This window comes from Manis pentadactyla, chromosome 17 (assembly GCF_030020395.1).
Source record: "Manis pentadactyla isolate mManPen7 chromosome 17, mManPen7.hap1, whole genome shotgun sequence".
Classification (NCBI taxonomy): domain Eukaryota; kingdom Metazoa; phylum Chordata; class Mammalia; order Pholidota; family Manidae; genus Manis; species Manis pentadactyla.
In genome coordinates this window covers 44531728-44542295 of record NC_080035.1, presented here as the reverse complement: position 1 = coordinate 44542295, position 10568 = coordinate 44531728, and the positions used below count along the sequence as shown (strand labels likewise).

General features: G+C 37.4%; 1 pseudogene; it reads right to left on the bottom strand.

The window, feature by feature from the left end:
* Window positions 1–8624: 8624 nt before the first annotated feature.
* On the bottom strand, window positions 8625–9732 carry LOC118916687 (la-related protein 4-like; annotated as a pseudogene).
* Between the last annotated feature and the right edge of the window lie 836 nt (window positions 9733–10568).

Here is a 10568-nt window from a genome sequence, read left to right as displayed (position 1 = left end):
AGAGAGGAAAAAGGTCACCTACAAAGAAAAACCCACCAGGCTGTCATCGGACTTCTCAACAGAAACCTTACAGGCCAGAAGAGAATAGCATAATACATTTAATGCAATGAAACAGAAGGGCGTTGAACCAAGAATACTGTATCTAGCATGATTATCATTTAAATATGAAGGAGGGATTAAACAATTCCCAGACAAGCAAAAGTTGAGGGAATTTGGCTCCCACAAACCACCTCTACAGGGTATTTTAGAGGGACTATTCTAGATGGGAGCACTCCTAAGACTAAATAGATGTCACCAGAGAAAATAAAATCATAGCAAAGAAAGAAGACCAACCAAATACTAACTAAAGGCAAAAAATAAAATCAAGTACACACAAGAGCAGTTAAAGGAAACACAAAAGAGCACAGAATAAAACAACCAACATATAAAGAATGGAGGAGGAGGAATAAGAAGGGAGAGAAAAAAAGAATCACCAGACAGTGTTTATAACAGCTCAAAAAGCAAGTTAAGTTAGACAGTAGGATAGTAAAGAGGCTATCCCTGAACCTTAAGTAACCACGAATCCAAAACCTGAAATGGCAATAAGTACATATCTTTCACCCTAAATGTAAATGGACTGAATGCACCAATCAAAAGACACAGAGTAATAGAATGGATAAAAAAGTAAGACCCATCTATATGCTGCTTACAAGAAACTCACCTCAAGCCCAAAGACATGCACAGACTAAAAGTCAAGGGATGGAAAAAGATACTTCATGCAAACAACAGGGAGAAAAAAGCAGGTGTTGCAATACTACTATCAGACAAAATAGACTTCAAAACAAAGAAAGCAACAAGAGATAAGGAAGGACATTACATAATGATAAAGGGCTCAATCCAACAAGAGGATATAACCATTATAAATATATATGCACCCAACACAGGAGCACCAGCATATGTGAAACAAATACTAACAGAACTAAGGGAGGAAATAGAATGCAATGCATTCATTTAAGAGACTTCAACACACCACTCACACCAAAGGATAGATCCACTGGACAGGAAATAAGTAAGGACACGGAGGCACTGAACAACACACTAGAACAGATGGAACTAATAGAAATCTATAGGACGCTACACCCAAAAGCAACAGGATGCACATTCTTCTCAAGTGCACATGGAACATTCTCCGGAATAGACCACATACTAGGCCACAAAAAGAGCCTCAGTAAATTCAAAAAGATTGAAATTCTACCAACCAACTTTTCAGACCACAAAGGTATAAAACTAGAAATAAATTGTACAAAGAAAACAAAAAGGCTCACAAACACATGGAGGCTTAACAACATGCTCCTAAATAATCAATGGATCAATAAACAAATTAAAATAGAGATCAAGGACTATATGGAAACAAATGACAACCACAACACAAAGTCTCAACTTCTGTGGGACACAGCAAAAGCAGTCTTAAGGGGAAAGTATATAGCAATGCAGGCATACTTAAAGAAGGAAGAACAATATCAAATGAATAGTCTAACATCACAATTATCGAAACTGGAAAAAGAACAAATGAGGCCTAAAGTCAGCAGAAGGAGGGACATAATTAAGATCAGAGAAGAAATACACAAAATTGAGAAGAATAAAACAATAGAAAAAATCAATGAAACCGAGAGCTGGTTCTTTGAGAAAATAAACAAAATAGATAAGCTTCTAGCCAAATTTATTAAGAGAAAAAGAGAATCAACACATATCAAGAGAATCAGAAATGAGAATGGAAAAATCACAACAGACTCCACAGAAATACAAAGAACTATTAACAACTACTATGAAAATCTATATGCTAACAAGCTGGAAAACCTAGAAGAAATGGACAACATCCTAGAAAAATACAAACTTCTAAGACTGACCAAGGAAGAATTGCAAAAGTTAAACAAACCAATTATGAGCAAAGAAATTGAAGCGGTAATCAAAAAACTACCAAAGAACAAAACCCCCAGGCCAGACGGATTTACCTCAGAATTTTATCAGACATACAGAGAAGACATACTACCCATTCTCCTTAAAGTTTTCCAAAAAATAGAAGAGGAGGGAATACTCCCAAACTCATTCTATGAAGGCAACATCACCCTAATACCAAAACCAGGCAAAGACCCCACCAAAAAAGAAAATTACAGACCAATATCCCTGATGAATGTAGATGCAAAAGTACTCACCAAAATATTAGCAAAACGAATTCAAAAATACATCAAAAGGATCATACACCACGACCAAGTGGGATTCATCCCAGGGATGCAAGGATGGTACAACATTCGAAAATCCAACATCATCCACCACATAAACAAAAAGAAAGACAAAAACCACATGATCATCTCCATAGATGCTGAAAAAGCATTCGACAAAATTCAACATCCATTCATAATAAAAACTCTCAGCAAAATGGGTATAGAGGGCAAATACCTCAACATAATAAGGGCCATATATGGTAAACCCACAGCTAACATCATACTGAACAGTGAAAAGCTGAAAGCTTTTCCTCTGAGATTGGGAACAAGACAGGGATGCCCACTCTCCCCACTGTTATTTAACATAGTACTGGAAGTCCTAGCCACTACAATTAGACAAAACAAAGAAATACAAGGAATCCAAATTGGTAAAGAGGAAGTTAAACTGTCACTATTTGCAGATGACATGATATTGTACATAAAAAACCCTAAAGACTCCACTCAAAACTACGAGAACTGATATCGGAATACAGCAAAGTTGCAGGATGCAAAATTAACACACAGAAATCTGTGGCTTTCCTATACACTAACAAAGAACCAATGGAAAGAGAAATCAGGAAAATAATTCCATTCACAATTGCATCAAAAAGAAAAAAATACCTAGGAATAAACCTAACCAAAGAAGTGAAAGACCTATACCCTGAAAACTATAAGACACTCTTAAAAGAAATTAAAGAGGACACTAACAAATGGAAACTCATCCCATGCTCTTGGTGGGGAAGAATTAATATCGTCAAAATGACCATCCTGCCCAAAACAATATAGAGATTTGATGAAATTCCCATTAAATTGCCAATAACATTCTTCAACAAACTGGAACAAATAGTTCAAAAATTCATATGTAAGCACCAAAGACCCCGAATAGCCAAAGCAATCCTGAGAAAGAAGAATAAAGTGGGGGGATCTCACTCTCCAGCTTCAAGCTCTACTACAAAGCCACAGTAATCAAGACAATTTGGTACTGGCACAAGAACAGAGCCACAGACCAGTGGAACAGACTAGAGACTCCAGACATTAACCCAAACATATATGGTCAATTAATATACGATAAAGGAGCCATGGACATACAATGGGGAAATGACAGTCTCTTCCACAGATGGTGCTGGCAAAACTGGACAGCTACATCTAAGAGAATGAAACTGGATCACTGTCTAACCCCATACACAAAAGTAAATTCAAAATGGATCAAAAACCTGAATGTAAGTCATGAAACCATAAAACTCTTAGAAAAAATTATAGGCAAAAATCTCTTGGACATAAACATGAGTGACTTCTTCATGAACATATCTCCCGGGGCAAGGAAAAGAAAAGCAAAATTGAACAAGTGGGACTACATCCTGCTGAAAAGCTTCTGTACAGCAAAGGATGCCATCAATAGAACAAAAAGGTGCCCTACAGTATGGGAGAATATATTTGTAAATGACAGATTCGAAAAAGACTTGACATCCAAAATATATAAAAAGCTCACATGCCTCAACAAACAAAAAGCAAATAATCCAATTAAAAAATGGGCAGAGGAGCTGAACAAACAGTTCTCCAAAGAAGAAATTCAAATGTCCAACAGACACATGAAAAGTTGCTCCACATTGCTAGCTATCAGAGAAATGCAAATTAAAACCACATGAGATATCACCTCACACCAGTAAGGATGGCCAACATCCAAAAGACAAACAACAACAAATGTTCGCGAGGTTGCAGAGAAAGGGGAACCCTCCTACACTGCTGGTGGGAATGTAAGTTAGTTCAACCATTGTGGAAAGCATATGGAGGTTCCTCAAAAAGCTCAAAATAGAAATACCACTTGACCCAGGAAGTCCACTTCTAGGAATTTACCCTAAGAATGTTGTAGCCTAGTTTGAAAAAGACAGATGCACCACTATGTTTATGGCAACACTATTTACAATAGCCAAGAAATGGAAGCAACCTAAGTGTCCATCAGTAGATGAATATATAAAGAAGTGGTACATATACACAATGGAATATTATTCAGCCATAAGAAAAAAACAAATCCTACCATTTGCAACAACTTGGATGGAGCTAGAGGGTATTATGCTCAGTGAAATAAGCCAAGTGGAGAAAGACAAATACCAAATGATTTCACTCATATGTGGAGTATAAGAACAAAGAAAAACTGAAGGAACAAAATAGCAGCAGAATCACTGAACCCAATTATGGACTAAATGTTACCAAAGGGAAAGTGACTGGGGAGAATGGGAGGGTAGGGAGAGATAAGGGAGGAAAGAAGAAAGCGGGTATTATGATTAGCATGTATAATGTGGGGGGTGGGGGAAAGGGGAGGGCTGTGCAACACAGAGAAGACCAGTAGTGATTTTACAACATCTTGCTATGCTGATGTACAGTGACTGCAGTGGGTTTGTTGGGGGAACTTGGTGAAGGGGAGAGCCTAGTAAACATAATGTTCTTCATGTAATTGTAGATTAATGATAACTAAATTAAAAAAATTAAATTAAGAACAAACAAACAAACAAATACATAAAGACAATGTGGGCTCATTTGTGGGGCTTGCCTTTCACCTTTGAAGAAGTCAGCTGAGCCTGGAATGAGTGCCCTGCACGTTGTGCAGATCTGCAAACCACCAAGAGGGGCCTAGAGCATGTCTTTGCAGCCTACGGTGGTCGCCAATTACTAAGAGCGATTGAGGTACCCACTTTATTGGACATGTGTTGCAAGGATGGGTGCAGCAATTTGGAGTGAAATAGACGTGGCCCTGGACATTTCAACACATGGATCAGTGGTGGCTGGCTCTTCTGGAACCTTGGGGAAAAGGCCTAGAAGTTGGCCTTCTGTGTATTCCTGTAATAACAAAAAATTGGCCCCTGACAATCACAGTTATTTGCTTCTATGGTCTTTGTGCCCTGGATGCACCTCCTGGCTGCAGCTGCCACGTGATGGCTGGAATTGACGAGCTTTGGACTTAATCTGCATGGGATTTTGAACCTAGCTGAATCCTCTGGTTTGAGAATTATGATTGTGTTGCTGTTCTCAAGAAAATAATGTTTAAAGAGAGGCTTAACATTGTCTAATATTTGCTAAAAGTTTTGTGAGCAATCTAGCATGATTGTTAGGAATGAGTAAACAAGTGTAGAAACGTATTTTTGTGCTTAGTGAGAGATTGTGCTATAAAGTAAATTTACTTGATCTGCATAGGCTGAATCCTCTGGCTTGAGGATTATCAAGATTTTATTGCTGTTGCTATTGCATGTTACTTGATTGGTAGGAAGAGGGGGATCGAGTAAATTGTAAGGCAAGATTTCTGGAAGGGTGGATTGTGGGTAAAATTGAAACATTTCCAGAATATCTCGCCTGGCTTTAGTATATCTGCATATCAATAGGCGTTCAGAGGTGGAAAGAAGTATGACTTAAGTGCATTTGCATCTTTCCTCAGAGGTAGAGAAGCTCATCTCCATATCAATGGGTGATTACCTGGGTAACAGAGGGCTTATCTGTACCTGAGAGGTGAGGGGAAGGGCTGGTGTGGTTGCTGCTGGAGCAGAGAAGAAAGATGGCCTGGGACTGCAGTTTGTGAGCAATAAACGGGTCTTAAACTTTATTTCTCCCTTTGAATGATTTTGGTTTTTAGAGGTATTTTGCCCCGGGATTTCCTCTCCCTGGACTTCCACTATATATATTTTATTATTATAACCTCTTCAGTATTTTTCTACAATCTGGAAAATCTCCACATTTTTACATCCCCTTCTCACAAGTGAAATTGCTTTCTTCTGTCAAAATTAAAACATACAGGGACTATATCTTGTTTTGTGATATCTTAGTGGTTAACATCATATTTACATTTAAGATTCTACTGTAAACCTTTAAATGCTTACTTTCCAAGTCAATGGAAGGATTCTATTTCTTATTCCCTTTGAAGATGTGATTAATTTTTTCCAAATAGTTTGTCAAGCACTGAAGAGTTTTCCTTTTGCTCCTGAGGATGTAAGAAGATGCCTTTCCACCAGTAATTAAGGGACAATGAAGGATGTAAGTTTTACTAATGTAAAACTTTTCAGTAACATCATTCTCCACTCAGCTGATGAAAAATCATGTGTATAGTGGTGGTGCACTGTAGGATGCTATGACTTCTATCAACTTCCCTAGAGTCACCTGTACCCAGAGGAAACTTTTAAGCAATACTACTATTAACACTACCAACACCATAGCAATACTAAAGACAATAATAATAAGTAAATACATGTATCTTCATTTTCTTAAGCCACTGAGGTTTTGGTTGATTTGCCTACCACAGTGTGATCCAACATCTCCTAAATAAGTTAAATTCATAATTTTTATTATCTTGTAGAGGATTTATTTCAAGTTTAGTTGTACTCTACATTATCTGTTACCTTTAAACATTTTTATTCTTTGTTTATTTTTAGTATCTCTCTTCACTTTGGTAGTATTTCCTGAATGTTAACAATCTTTGGTTTTGTTTATATATATATATATTTTTTATCATAGATATAGCCAATGGTTATTAATACTTTTTTTAAAAAGGACCTAAACTTCCCACAAATTTCAGCACAGGTTGTTTTATTGTATGTTTCATCCAGCAGATGATTTTAAAAAATAGTGTGTAGAAAATGAACAGTTTCAAACTGCTTAAATATACTATATCATGCTATCAATCCAGCAAATCAAAAACAATTGCCAAGCTGAATAGTAAGTTACAAAGAAATGATAATTCTGGCTTGTACAGAAATGTGCAGTGTTTTCAAAACTCTGAGCAGTTACCTACTAATGCAAATCTCCAAAGTTTAACTTAGAGTTGGAAGATGAGTTTCACAGTAATATAATTTCAATCTCCATTTACATTCATTTTAATATATTATTAAGATGTTTACTCTATGTCACAATGGTGCTTTCCAGTGTTCACAATTTACAGTTTTAATTTTACATATGTAATTCAAAAACATAAGGGACACTTATTACTATTACAAACTATCCCTAAAAAAAGAAAACACAGCCCTATCTTACATAGAACTCTGAAAATGGTAGGAATTAAAACAGATCAATGCAACATGTTTTTTAATATTTCAGGCATTTTCTAAGCAACAGCATGTAAACTTATCTAATACGAGAGCTACAACTTTATTCACTGAGAAATTATGTATTAATTTTCCTCAACTGTCTTTCTCACCTTAACTCAAACATCTTGGGAATTGCTGGTTCTGTTTCTGTCAATTCTAAACTATATTTTTCTTTTTGAAAAAGGGAAGGATAAGGATGATTAATACATTGTAAACAGAATAAAAGTTGCCCCCAAATTATGCCTTAAAAAACATTTTAAAAATTCTATACTATTTAATAGTTTAGAGTCAGTTACAATGTTTCATCTTTAATACTAACACAAATAAATTACTGGAGGGTCAGTCTGCCTTACCATTTTGGTTTCTAAGGTTTTAAATAAGTGAACAGAAGAGTAAAATGCTTCAGTGTTCAATTCAGAAATTTAGAACAGTTCTATGATTGGAATAGACTCTTCAAAGCAGGCAGAAATATACAATTCTGTAGGCCGTTGGTTATTTTGCTCTTGGGGGTGGGGTGGGTAGTCAAAGAGCAGAGAGTAAAAAATGAAGTAACAACAGAAAAACTGCTTCCTGTTTTAGTGGGGCAAAGTCACAGGGCAGTTTAAACCTCTGAAGTCCATCTGACCCACCTACTAAGAACTAAGCCAAATTTTCAATTTTTTGAATAACCCCCATTCTTTCCTTGAGTATCAAATTGATTGGTAGTCACACCTCTTAAGTACAATTGGAGTTTAACAGCTTGTTGAATGAAATACTAGTAACATCAAAAGGACTAAATTTTAAACTGGAAACAAAAATCTACTCAAGTATTACATTCAGTTTTCAAATAATTTACTAACATGACAAGAGATTTGGCTTCAATCACTCTTGCACCCATTCACACCATAACAGGCATCCCAGCCACTGATCTGCTTTGCAACACAAGGCCACAGAGGCAGAGATGGCATTCTCCAAGCCAAACTTTAAACACATTTAAAAAAGTAATTTCTAATTTTACAGATATGCTTGTTCAAAAAATATTTTCTCTCACTCCCTCATCTGCTATACTGAAGGATGTGTAATATGTTTTTTTCCCCAAGCTGAATCTGAACCTTCAAAATTGATTCCAGGCAGTAGATCTCTGCAAATTAAAATCAAAAACAAAAATAGAAAAAGTATATTTTTATAGATGTATATATACTGATTGGAATTCCCCAGCATTTTAAAATCACTTTAGAGATGAATTTTGGGGTTCTGCTCACAGCTCCAAAATCCATAATGATTTAAGGACATACTTTCTCCTGTTTCCTTTCTGGCTACACCCTCCCCTCGAAAACAGCTCAATATAGCCACAGCTCAAGTTTAATGGGAAGAGAGAGAGGTTTTTGAATAGTTTCTGTTTGTTTACTTTGGTGATCTGGGTAGCACATATTGCTCTTGGCCATTACACGAGTCACTCCTTGAGGTACAGCCCTATGGCCAAACTGGCATTTCTGTTCCCTGATTTTTCCAGCTGCTCCCCTGGGAATGGTACTGCCCCAGATGCCTGAATAATCCTTACTAGCCCTTGCTTCTGGCTTCTCCTGTAGTTTGTCAAGAGTCTTCTCAGGAGTTCCATTTTCTTCATTTTTGGTGGGAGACACTACATTGGAGCGAAGTTCTCATAGTGGCTGCACAAGAACTGAAGATGGCTCCTTAGGGGGCTTCTGGCACACTTCAGTGTAACTTAGCTTTTGGGGTTCCTGCAGGGCCATGCACTATTACTCAGTGAAGAAGTATTTGTCCTTGATGGCTTTGCAGCACTTGGGGAAGAAACTGGTATACTTCTCTGGGTGAGAACATCCTTTGGAACAGTTTAATCCTCTAATAGATCCTTTTCTTGCTGAGTTGTGCTTAATGCAGGAAGCTCAGCTGTACATGGAGGACTGGTACTCATACTGAGTTGCTGGATAGAGGGGCAGTGTGTCTGTTCTTCTGTAGGCACTGGGCAACTAACTCTGAACTCTTCATTATCCTTTTCTTTACAGACACCTTCAAGAACATCAGACATCCTACTCTCCAACACAAGTTCACTCAGCCCTCTTGATGAACTCCCAGGTAAAGGAGGAAAATTTAAGGCTAGTAAGTCAAGTGTTGGACTTGGTGTTTGGTGTTGGAGCCTTTACTTCAGCTGTTGAAGGATAGGGTCTTGCGATCTGTCACCTTCTCATCGTCTTTGACCTCTGGAAAGAGTTCTCCTGCCCCTACCAACTCCCCATTCTGTTCCATCTGCAAAGTGGGAGTCTCTTTTGGAAGGCAGCTTTGCTCCTGATGCCCTGTTACTGTAGGGTTATGTCGCTCAGTTGGGAAGTTCCTTCAGCCAGATCTGTTTGATGGTCCATCCCCAATGACACAGAGCCCTCTGCTGAGTGTTCTGAACCACCTAATGACCTAAAATGAGGCTTCATACTGTTATTATATTTTAAAAGAAATTCTTATATATTATTATATTTTAAAAGAAATTCTTAACTTTAGATTTCCAAGGACTTCCCTCTTTACCCTGCCTAAACCCCCAGAGTCACCTTCGTCCTTCCTGGCTCCTGCCTTCAAAGCTCTAAAAGAAGTGAGAGGGAGGTCGAGCCGAGGGAGAACGAGGCGCGATGCTTTTCCCATTGTTATTTTAGCCATTGTAGGGATGTGCAGGCGCTAAGCAGTAGCTGGTTTTTTTTTATATTTTAAAAAGAATTCAATAGCCTATTCTTAGCTATCTGTTTGATGTCTGTGATCTAGACTGATTCCCCATTTTAAGATCTCCAAGCATCCAGATTATTTATTTCTCTGGGAAATGGATTTTTTTGGAAAAAGATAATTTATTTGACTGTATACACTTTCCTGCCAAACTTCTGGGACTAGAGTTTAGGAAACTGCAATTTCTTGCTGCTGTGGAGCAGATTTCAGTTTAGCACATCAATGACACCATTTTTGTCACTTGAACATAGATCTAGACTCTCTAAGGTTTACATGCTCCTGAATTTAAGTATCAGGTCTTCTGTGTATTTGGGAAGAGTGGATTAGCTGCATTGATTAGGAAGGAAATACAGAAGGCTAACTTCTCCATGTACATAATTTCATTCTATTGTTCAAATTAATCTCAATCTTACAACTTCTGGTATTTCAGTTTTTCAAGTTTTTTGGGGACTTTGCAAAATTGTCCTGCTTCTGGTTATTATTATTCTCTGCAAACACTTGGCCTTCATTTTTATCTTCTTTAGCAAAACACTTACTGTGTCTGCTGTTTTTTCTT